This window comes from Geotrypetes seraphini, chromosome 5 (genome assembly GCF_902459505.1).
Source record: "Geotrypetes seraphini chromosome 5, aGeoSer1.1, whole genome shotgun sequence".
Lineage (NCBI taxonomy): Eukaryota > Metazoa > Chordata > Amphibia > Gymnophiona > Dermophiidae > Geotrypetes > Geotrypetes seraphini.
Genome location: NC_047088.1, coordinates 46,493,742 through 46,505,908, shown reverse-complemented (window position 1 = coordinate 46,505,908; position 12,167 = coordinate 46,493,742).

Below are 12,167 nucleotides of genomic sequence, written 5' to 3'. Positions count from 1 at the left end.
CAATAGAAGAGTCAGCACAGTTCAAGCCTCAGAAGACAATGCCCACCCATCATTTTTGACAGGCCTCTTTCTTTACTATAACAAAAGAGGAATAAGGTTGCAGCTTTACCATTGGAGCTATTATTTTACTGTCAATAGTCTCTCTGAAATTGGGCTTTAGTATTATATGACTGTGTCTTGAAAGTTAGATGTTTCCAGGTGAAAGCAAAGATGTAAGGAAAATTGTATTTATTTCTTCCTTTGTGCATCACACAGACCTATACAAGCTGTAGGCAATATTACAGAGGAAGGGGTTAGAAGAGGGTAGGGAGGACTATGGAGGGCAGGAAGGAATGGAGAGGAGAGAAGCATGTAGAATAGTTCATAGAAATTCCTAACTTTACAGATAGGAGCACCATTTATGTAAATGATATGTAAATGAATTAAAGTAATATGTAAAAAGAATAGAAGGGAGGAACTGTTAAACAATAGAATTCAGTTAATAAAATAAAAAGAATAGGGGTAAAAACAATGGAATAAAATTTTAAATAATTCATAAACTGGAAGAAAAAATTGAAAAACAAAATCAAATAAGTCTGGCAGAAGTCCAATTTCCTGAAGCAGCTCTGTTGCCTCAGCATATTTTAAATAATCCCAACGGCAAAAATCCAATACTGGTCGCCGTACGGCCCAACGGCAAAAGTTCAATACTGGTCGCCGTACCTTAAGAAGGATATGGTGATACTCGAGAGGGTCCAGAGAAGAGCAACAAAAATAATGAAGGGCATGGAGAACCTTCCATATGCTGAGAGGCTGGAGCTCTTTTCCCTGGAAAAGCGGACATTTAGAGGGGATATGATAGAAACTTACAAGATTATGAAGGATATAGAGAAGGTAGAGAGGGACAGATTCTTCAGACTGGCAGGGACAACAAAAACTAGAGGGCACTCAAAAAAATTGAAGGGAGACAGATTCAGAACAAATGCTAGGAAGTTCTTCTTCACTCAGAGGGTGGTGGACACCTGGAACTCGCTTCCAGAAGAGGTGGTAGAACAAAATGGGATTGGACGAGTTCTTGAAGGAAAAGGGGATTGAAGGGTATAATTAGAGGGATACTATACAGGTAAAATGTCTTAAATAATAGATAACTTACAGGTCATTGATCTGGGGGCCGCCGAGGGAACAGACTGCTGGGCATGATGGACCTGTGGTCTGACTCAGCAGAGGCGATGCTTATGTTCTTATGGGACAGATATCACTCAGGCTTTCCAGTTGCTGCAGCCCTGACTCATTGCTTCCAGGCAGAAGATGCACAGAGATAGAACAATCCAGTGCCGGGCCGCACTTCTCTCAGTGGGCGGCAGATGCTCATGGGCAGCTCCTGAAGAATACAGTACTCTGTCTCCATCGGACAACCGATCTGGGTTATTTTAGTGGTACAGTACAATTTGACAAAGCATCTATCACATTTGGATAATGGATTTTTTAAACAAAAATGTAAAATATAGCATTTGTTTAAGGTTCTTTCTCAAAATTACCATATATACTGTGAAACCCATTGACATATACTCTCAAATTATATCTGCTGGATCTCACCGTTTGATTAGCTTGCAGAAATGCTATTTTGTCAGCAGAAAATAAATAATGCTTATTTTTAGAAAATTCAGCATTTTGACTGCATAAATATCATGCCATGCTTTATAATAGCACTTATTAAGCATGTAACTAAGAAAAAGCCCACTGATTCATTTGCATAAGCAACTGTTCTTGTATACAATACTTAATAACAAGCCACAAAGGATAGAAATTTGGCAAATCACATCATAACCACTTTATTACTCATTTAATCCTTTTTCCACACAGAAAGCATAAGGCAGGTTACTTCAGTAGAATTTAACAATTATAAGGAGGTCAGGGCTGGGACCACCTTTCACTGAGAGGCCATTTTGGTATTTAAAATCCACTTACTCTGTACTTCGCCAGCATACAATAATCCAGTCCATGCCAAACAGCTTACTGTAAACCCAAAATTTCTATTTAAACATTTTATCTGCCAAATATACTTACATCTATATCAGTTAGTTCATCCCCAGAGGGAACTCTAATGTAAATTTATCTTGGTAGATCAGGAACTGTTCTCTGATTCTCTTCTGTTCCACTAGGCTGGATGTTTCAGTTTCTCCACTTCTTCGCCTTGGAAGGACATGGTGGTAGGCTGGTTCCAGTGGTCACCTGGGAAAAATGAGCAGCTTAATCAGCTTCTACCAGAGACCTCATCCCTTTTCTGTAATGGTACAATGACCAGGGAAGCAGGAGTTGGTTGGGTATTTATACCAACACAGTTTCTCCAAGGGGTGTTTCCTCCTACCACTCTCAGGCCCAGATGCTCTAAAGCCAGTGATCATCACTAAACCTGTTTCAACAGCTTTAGCAACGATCGCATTTGCTGACCCAATACAGAAAAAGGCTCACTGCCTGTTTTTCTGCACGATCACTCATTCCCCAATCCGACCGTGCAAATAAGCTGATTAATATTAAAATGCCATGTAAACTAGTAGCGCGATTGATACTCTATCATGGCTTCCTGATGCACTATAAAAGTGATAACTTTTAGCGATCCAAAAAAAAGTTAAAGTGTTGACTGAAAAAAAAGAAACCAAGTTATTTTTCCTCCATAACTGGGGTCTTTCAGTTAAATAAACCATCTAGCACAGGACTTTCCAGCCTTTTTTGAGGCTGTGACCCATGATAGCAGCCAAATAAAATTTTGTAATACCCAGAGGTGCAGAATATTGAAGGGCCCACCCAGAAGATGATCCCAAAAGTGACCTCATGAAAGTGCTGATCTAACTCCTCCAGCAGACACAACCCAATTGAATAACCAGCTAGAAACCATCATAGTTATGTCCTGTATTATATTCAATGGAGCAAAGGAGTCAATATCTTTAAATGGAGCCATGCCAACTTTAACAATGGGCAAATGGTGGAGCTGCCTGGGCCCAGCTAACAAGAGGTCCATAAGTAAAAACAGTTCTGAGTGCATCACCCATTCTGGTCCAGCATCTTCCTTTCTTCCCAGGAATAAAAATGATATAAAGCCATGGAGCCGTTAGTTCATGCCACTGATGGTTCTGCTAGTTCCACCCTTTCTTACATCACTTCCTGTTTGAGGGGCAGGACCAAAAGAACCAACAGTGGCATGGACTTACAGTGGCTCTGTACCTTTATTCTGCTTTTTAACCCTAGCAGCAAGGTAAACTATGCTGATGGGGGGAAGAGCACTGCTGGGCGAGGGAGGACCATCCACAAAAGTTTGCCCAGGGCCTGATGTATAATTAATGCAGTCCTGAATGGAACCCACTATCTGATAAATTAAACTACAATAATATAGTGCAAAGCAATGGTTCCCAAACCTGTCCTGGAGGACTCTCAACCAGTCAAGTTTTCAGGTATACAATGAATATTCATGAGATAAATTTGCATGTAATGCATCTATACTGTACTGAAAACTCACCTGGCTGATGACCCCCTGGGCACTAGTGCTGTCCAATTCAGGGAAAAGTTTTTCGATTTGATTCAGCCTATTGAATTGATTTTTTGATTTGATTTTCCTGCCCAATTGGGTGTGTTTTTTTCAAACGTCCTGGCGGGTTTATTTTGTAGCCTCTTCACCCATCCCACCCCACTCCCTTTGCCCTCTCCTACCCATGCTGGCTGCTGTGTGAACAAACTAAACAAACAAAAAAGACTTTTCCTCTCTCTGTTAGGTCCTAGCTCGCATTCACTGTCTAACACCAGCTCTGGCAGGATACACATTTCAAATCTGACATATTGTAATCAGAAAACAAAAAATAAAATTATATTTTCTACCTTTTGTTGTCTGGTCATTATTCAAATCATGCTGGTCCCAGGCTCTGGTTTCTGTTTGTCTTCTGTTAACTCGTTTGCCAGAGTCTCTTGCCCATTTGATGTTTTCTTCCTTCTCCGTACTCACCATCCATCTTCCATCTCTGTCCTCCCCTTCCATTTTCCTTCCTTCCCCCAAAGGTCACCTCTTTTTTTTTTTGTCTCCATTTCCGCAGTCCAGCATTTCTCTAATGACCACTCCCCCATCCAGTATTTCTATACCCCTTCCCACCAGGCCTCCACACCATCCCTTGGGTTCAACTTCTTTCTTTCTTTTCCCTCCCTCCTTCCCTCTCCTCTGTTTTAAAACCCATTATTTCTTCCCCTCCCCCCACCCTCAGTCCAGTATATGCCCCTCTTTTAGACCCCTTCCCTCTGTGTACTTCTAATAGCTACACCAGGGGCCCCCCCAAAGACCGGCATGTTTCCCCCTTCTCTCCACTGTCGTCCAGCTTCCCCCTGACCTCCCGGTCTCACTTTCAAAACAAATTACGGCCTGCAGAGGATTGCTGGTGATGTAGCAATTCTAGCAGGCTGCCGTCGGCCCCCACCGCATGTTCCCTCTGCCGCAGTCCCGCCCCCTCCTCTGATGTCATGTCCAGTTTTGCTCTGGGATGGGCACCATTACTGGACACTGAAGCCCATAAAAGCAAAATGAGTTCTACAGAAGAATTATATCAGCTACTGACTAGGCAGAGGTAAATACCATACATGTATGTTCAAGAAAGGAAACCTTTAGAAAAATGCTGTGTACTTTTTATTAACGTCTTGCTCTTCAAATATGCAGATGTAAAAGAGGATATGTATCAAACCAATATTCAGAGGTGATGAACCTTAAACCACCCCTCAATTACCCTCAATTTCTTGTTAATAAATAATCTTCAGACCCTAAGTTGAAGGCGTAATACATTGTATCAGTAAAAGTAAACACTTTAGTTAAAAGTGGCCCGGTGAAGATTGGATGCATAAAGCCAGTTGTTATGAAATACATTTGAACATCTGGTGGCATTTCTGATGATCTGAAGATTATTTAACAAGAAATTGAGGGTAATTGAGGGGTGGTTTAAGGTTCATCACCTCTGAATATTGGTGTACTTTTTATTAGCACAGATTTAAAATGAAAGGACCTTCTTCAAGCAAATTCTGCTATCTTTAAGTATATGTTTGATTGTTCTTATGCATTTTGTTTTCCAAGCTCCCATGTAATGCCTGAGCTATTATGAAGCTGCACTCAGGTCTGGCTGAGTGCCTCCTTGTAAAAGTGATCATTAGCATGCAGCTGCAGTAACTTCTACAAGACTTACAAGCAATTATAATACAGTGCTGGTATTTTTCATTTTGAGCACCAACAAGATGAAGCATTGTCTCTAACAGACAGAGAATCTCAAGTATAATTCTGAAATGTTTTGCTTGATTTCTTTCACATAAATATTTATCTGTGTATTATTCCATATAGTTATAAAGCAGCACGATACAGTCAAAACACTGGAAATATAAACCTCTGGTCTTATTTCTAGCATTTTGGCTTTTGTCCGGGAATGGACATCAAATCAGAATGTTCTGACTACAGAATGTACCTGGTCATTTTCTGGTCAAATTAAAAAAGAACAGACTATAATCCCTGTTTTATAAGTTGGACAAAGCATTCTGTCTCAAGAACAAGACAGAAACACCACCTGAGCTTTGAAGAAATTGCAAGTCAATGCAAATGTCAGATAGTTAAGACCATAAAAGCATGTTTTAATCAACTCCATGTGTTGTATCGATTGAAACAAATGATTTCTCCTTTTGATTTTAGGACCGTTGCGCAAGGGATGGTTTTATTGAGGTTAGATTACTGCAATGCTTTTTATCTCGGTATTTCTAAAACGAAAGAAAGAGTGTTGCAGTTAGTGCAGAATGCTACAGCTCAGTTGGTTATGGGTATTGAGAGAACTCTCTGAACAGGCTTCTTATGGCCCACTGAGGCCTTCCCTCTGCCACATCACTGATGTCACTGATGACATAGCAGAGAGAAGCTCTGGTGGAGCAGGCCGCAAAATATCTCAAGGTGGGGAGGGGGTCAGTCAGGTCTGGAGGTGCTGAACAGGGGGATGGAAAACAGCTGCACAGGGGGATATGAGGGAGGTATAGAAAACTGCTGCACATGTGGGGGGGGGGGGAGAGGAAGAATTGTTGGACATGGGTTGGAGAAGAGGACAGGAGGTGCAACAAAGATGTAGAAAGGAGTGAGAGGGAAAAATCCTGCATATGGTGGAGGGAAGGGATACCTGCATGGAGAAGAGAAAAGAAGAAATGTTGGACATAGGGTGGAGGGCAGGGAAAAATGGTGCATGGGGAGAGAGAAAGAAATGCTACACATCATAATGGAGGGGAGGAAGGGAAAGATGATGCATGGAGGAGAATAGAGAGGTTTGACCCATGGCACAAGGCAGGGAGGAAGAGAGAACTGTTAGATAGTGGAGAGAAACAGAAATGTTGGATATGGCAGTGGAAGGGAAAGCACAGAGATGGAAGATGGATGGTGAGCACGGAGAAAGAAGAAAACTTCAAATGAGCAGGAGACCTTGGTGAGACAGTTAACATAAAACAAACAGAAACCAGAGCCTGGGACCAACATGATTTGAATAATAAAATGACCAGACCACAAAAAGTAGGAAAAATAATTTTATTTTCTATTTTGTGATTACAATATGTCAGATTTTAAATGTGTATCTTGGTGTTAGACAGTGATAGGACCTAAGAGAGAGAGGAAAAGTCTTTTTTATTTTGTTTACACCACAGAACTGGCGTGGATTGGAGAGGCTGTAACTAACACTATGTACTATTATATTGTAACACTATGAATGTTAAATTGTAATCCTTTCTGAACTCTCTGGGGAGGATGGGATATAAAAATAAATAATACTAAAAATATTTTTATATGGGGGGAGGGGTATTAAATATGATCGGCCCTGGGTGTGACATACCCTAGATCCACCACTGGCAGGGAGAGATGGTGCATGGGGAAAGAGAAATGTTGCACATAATAAAAGAGGGGAGGAAGGAGGGGAATAGCGAGGTTTGACTCAGGGCACAAGGCAGAGAGAGAGAGAGAGAGAGATGGTAGACAGTGGGAAAGAAATGTTGGATATGGCAGTGGAAGATAAGGCACAGAGATGGAAGATAGAAGGTGAGCACAGAGAATGAAGAAAACATCAAATGAGCAGGAGACCCTTGCAAGAGAGTTAACAGAAGACAAACAGAAACCAGAATCTGGGACCAGCATGATTCGAATTTTAAAAAATGACCAGACAACAAAAGGTAGAAAAAATAATTTTATTTTCTATTTTGTGATTACAATATGTCAGATTTGAAATGTGTATCCTGTCAGAGCTGGTGTTAGACAGCAAGCATGACCTAGGACCTAAAAGAAAGGGGGAAAGTTTTTTTTGTTTATTTTGTATATACAACCGTGCCGGCGTGAGAGATTGTAACCCTAGGTAATGTTATATTGTAGCATGATGAATGTTAAATTGTAACCTGTTCTGAGCTCTCTAGGGAGGACGGGATATAAAATTAAATAAATTACTAAAAATATTTTTTAATATTGGGGGGGGGGGGGGGTGTAAAAAATGATCGACCCAGGGTGTCACATACCCTAGGTCTGCCACTAGTCTGAGAGGGTATATTGGAGTGATCAACAAGAGTTCAATTATTAAAACATGGGATGGGGGAGATGGAGGAGAGAACTAGGGCCTAGATACACGAAAGTCAGCGATCCTCAAATAATTTGGCCTTTATCTGCCATCATGTTTCTATGTTTTCTATGCTCCAGAGTAATCTAAGGAAATACTTTTTTACAGAAAGGATGGTAGATGCATGGAACAGTCTCCCAGAAGGGGTGGTGGAGACAGAGACTGTGTCTGAATTCAAAAGGGCCTGGGATAGGCACGTGGGATCTCTCAAAGAGAGGAAGAGATAATTGTTACTGCAGATGGGCAGACTATATGGGCCATGTTTCTGTTTTCTATGATCATTGATAAACTGGTTTTGGAATAGTTTTAGAACAGTCAGATTTGCTGACCTGTTGCAGGAAACAGCTCACCGGGTGGTTTTCTTCAGGATCACTCCTCATTCTCCAATCCGGCCATGCAAATAAGGTCATTAATATTGAAATTTTAAAAAAACTCTGTGGAGTGACGATGTTCCTAAATGGACTTTATTTAATCTTTTAAACTTGGCAGTAGTATAGAGTTTTATATATGGTTTTAACCCCTGAAATTTTAAATTCAATATTATTTTAGTTTCCCACGTACTCACCTTTATAGGACCCCCAGGGTATGTATTCTTCATTAATTTTTTATCCTATATAGTTCCCTTTGTGTCTTTCTAGCTTGTTTAAACACAAGTATTCACTGATCATTTGTTTAGCATGGTCTTTGCACGTCCACCATTTTTATAATCCAATTAAGTTTTTCACTTCACTCTGCATTTTGCATAGACTCAAATATTTTCTGTTTTCACATATTTATGATATTTATCACTTTTTTCACCAACTCATTTTTATTAGTGCCATTTACATCACTGTGTCCTTTATTACATATCTGTCATACTCTTTGCATGTCAGATATCATTCATAGTTTCACATTTTATCACCACTACTATTCATAACTTACATGCATTCTTTTTTTTTAGTCAATGTTTATTTATTGAATTTTTACAAAATTACAAAGTATGGAATAAAACAATCCATAATAGTGGAAAACAAAAGATATGCCAATGAATGGAATCAACAAATACAGAAAATGAAATGCAGAACATGAACATGGATTCGTACATTCCTCAAGAAATTTTCTTCATAGCATATCTAATACAACAAACTGTATCCTAACTATCTAAACAAGCACGTTCCAGGTAAAATAAAGGTAGAGAGAGAAATGTGTGAGAAAGAAAGAAAGAAAGAGAAAGAGAAAAAAAGAAAATAAATACATAAATAAGTGAGTAAATAAATAAATAAATATATATATAAACAAATAAGTGAGTAAGTAGATAGACGAATAAGTAGATGAGTAAAAGAAAAGGGAGGAAGGGAGAAGAAAGACTAGAGAAGGGTCCACTCAAGGGAGAGAAGAGTGCAGGTAGAGTTTCAGTAGATTCCATCTAAGCTGGAAACGAGGAAACCTGTTGGAGGACTTAGCCAAATACGCTTCAGTTCTGTATGTGAGACAAACGAGGTTCCACCAATGAGAGTGTGAAGCTTTGGATAAATCCTTCCAATAAGTGAGAATAGTCTTTAAGGCCAAGGTGAGTAAAATATCAAAGAGAAGATGATCAGAGTCTGAGAGATCATCAGATATTGCGGAAGATTTTAGTAAGAGCATTTGGTAAGTCAGTGGAATATTGATCTGGAAGACTGAGCAAACTGTAGCCCAAACTGAGGACCAGAAGGAGCTGATTGCTGGGCAAGAGAAAAGAAGGTGCTTAAGAGTACCAACTTCAGTTTGACAGGTCCAACATTTATTGGAGTAAGTGGGGTTGATTTTATGAGATTTGACTGGGGTCCACGGAGTTCTGTGAAGCAAGAAAAACATATGTTGAAGAATGGATGCAGAGCGGGACGTTCGAAAAGTGGATTTATAAACCATATTCCAGACTTCATTGGATATTTGAATCCCCAAGTCCACTTCCCATGAGGAGTGTAATGGGGTTAGCGAGGAAGGAAGGAGAGATTTGAGAAGTTTATAAAAGTGTGATGCTGTATGACCTAATGCTAAAAATTGATGGGAAAGGGAATATAAAGAGGGAGTGGAGTTTACTGGAATAGGTAATAGGCCTGATTTATTGAGGGAAGATTTCAGCTGTAACCATTTATAGAAATGAGATTCGTTGATTGAGAAGGAGTCCATGACCTCACTGAAGGTAAGAAAAGACCCATCTGGTCGACATAAGGATCCAAGGTCCCAAATTTGTTGTTGAAACCAGGAAGGCCAGCAGATGGGTTTTTTATCTATCAGAAGACATTTGTTATACCATAAAGGGCAAAAGGAAGATTTGTTCCAAGGTGTGTCCAAGTGGGTATCAAGGTCCATGAGGGTTTTGTGTGTGGTCGCCATGATAGGATTACTGGAAAGATTTGGGGAGTAATTAGTACCCAGAAGTCTTATCAGCGGAAAGGGAGACATCAAAGACATTTCTAGGCGCAACCAATTGGGGTGATCATTGGGGGAAGGGGATACAAGCCATTCAGCTCCTTGTCTGAGGATAAAGGCTTTATGGTAACTGAAGAGATCTGGAAAGTTGACTCCGCCTTGTAAAGTAGGGGTTTTCAACTTTTTAAGAGAGATTCTATGGGGTTTGTCATTCCATAGAAAACTAAGCATTCTAGTTTCCAGTTTTTTGTATACAATAGGGGGGAGTAATAGAGGAAACATATTGAAGATATATGTTAATTTCGGAACCACAACCATTTTTAAAGAGTCGAGACGGCCCCACCAAGAGAGATGTAAGGGAGACCAGGATGATAGGGTGGTGGAAATCTGACTTAGAAGAGTGGAGCAGATTGCTTGGGTAGTGGAAGATAGGTCCCTATCGAAAGTGATTCCAAGATATTTGATTCCCTTAGAGACCCATGTGAAAGGTTGAGAGGAGAAAATAAAGGGAATGCAAGAATCATTGAGGGGCATGAGTTCTGTTTAGTCCCAATTGATTTTATAGCCTGAGAGTGAAGAGAAGGAAGTAATTAATTGCATTAAAGAGGTCAGTGAGGGTTCCGGGTCAGACAAGTACAGGAGGACATCATCTGCATAAGCCGAGATTTTAAATTCTATATTGGCGATGGTTATGCCTTTGATGTCCGTGGACTGTCTGATGGCTGTGAGGAGAGGTTCGAGGGCTAAATTAAACAAAAGAGGGGACATTGGACACCCTTGACGGGTACCTCTGTGGAGTGGAAACTGCGAGGATGCTTCGTCATTAACTATTAATTTAGCAGTGGGAGACTGGTAAAGCAGTGAAGTTAAATGAATGAAGGACGGGGGGAAACCATATTGAGCTAGGACAGCGAAAAGGTACTTCCACTCTAACCTGTCAAACGCTTTCTCAGCATCAAGTGAAGCAAGAACAGCTGGAGTAGTGCTCGTCCGGGCATAGTGAAGTACGTGGCAGAGGAGTCTAGTGTTATCAGCTCCATAGCGACCCTTCATAAAACCAACTTGGTCTCTGTGAATTAAGGAAGACATAACTTTTTCTAAGCGAAACACAAGAATTTTAGCAAATATTTTATAATCTATATTTAACAAAGATATAGGGCGATAATTCTTTACTAACTGAGGGTCTCTGTTCGGTTTTGGGAGAATGATGATATTGGCTGCTAGAAATCGATTGAGTCCATGTGGAGTTGATTGTAGATCTTGAAAGTAGGAAAGTAAATGAGGCGTGAGGAGGGTAGAAAACGATTTGAAAAATTCCGATGAGAGGCCATCAGGACCAGGCGCTTTGGCTGAAGGTAGAGAGGCTATGGCCTGAATAACTTCATCCGACGATATTGGCTGTTGAAGGGATTGTTGCTGCGTTTCTGATAGAGCAGGTAGGTTCAGTCGACGAAGAAAATCAGTGATGGAACTATCAGATGAAATATTATCAGATGAGTAAAGCTCTTCATAGAAAGAGCGGAAATCATTTAGCATATCTTTGGTAGAAGTGTGAATGCTACCATCAGAAGACTTGATGTGGGTGATCCGGTTTTTTGAGCGTTTGCCTTTTAGGTAAGTAGCCAGGAGGTGACCAGTCTTGTTGGATGATGAGTAATACGTGGCAGATCGACGAAAGATGGAAGCTGATGCAAGGGAGCTGAAGATTTCGTTGTATTGAAATTTTAATTGTTGAAGTTTCTTATATAGAAGAGGATCATGTCGACTGTACAGTTGGGATTCACTTGCGTGAATATCCATTTCAAGTTGATGCAAAGTTGATTTACGTTTTTTGAGTTGGAAAGCTGAAAAGCTGATTACTTCACCTCTAAGCCAGGCTTTATAGGATTCCCAAACGGTTGAGAAATGCGATACTGAGTTGAGGTTATTGGAGAAGAAAGTTTGAGATTCTGATTTGATGTGAGAGAGGAAGGTCTCGTCGTGTAGAAGAAAATTGTTTAGTCGCCATTGTCGAAATGAAGGATTGGCGGACCAGTTGAGGGTGCAGGATACAGCAGCGTGATCTGAAATTGTGATATCATGAATTTGTGATGAGGTGACAAGGTTCACAATGTCTTTGGAGCCCAAAATATAGTCAATTCTTGAATGGGA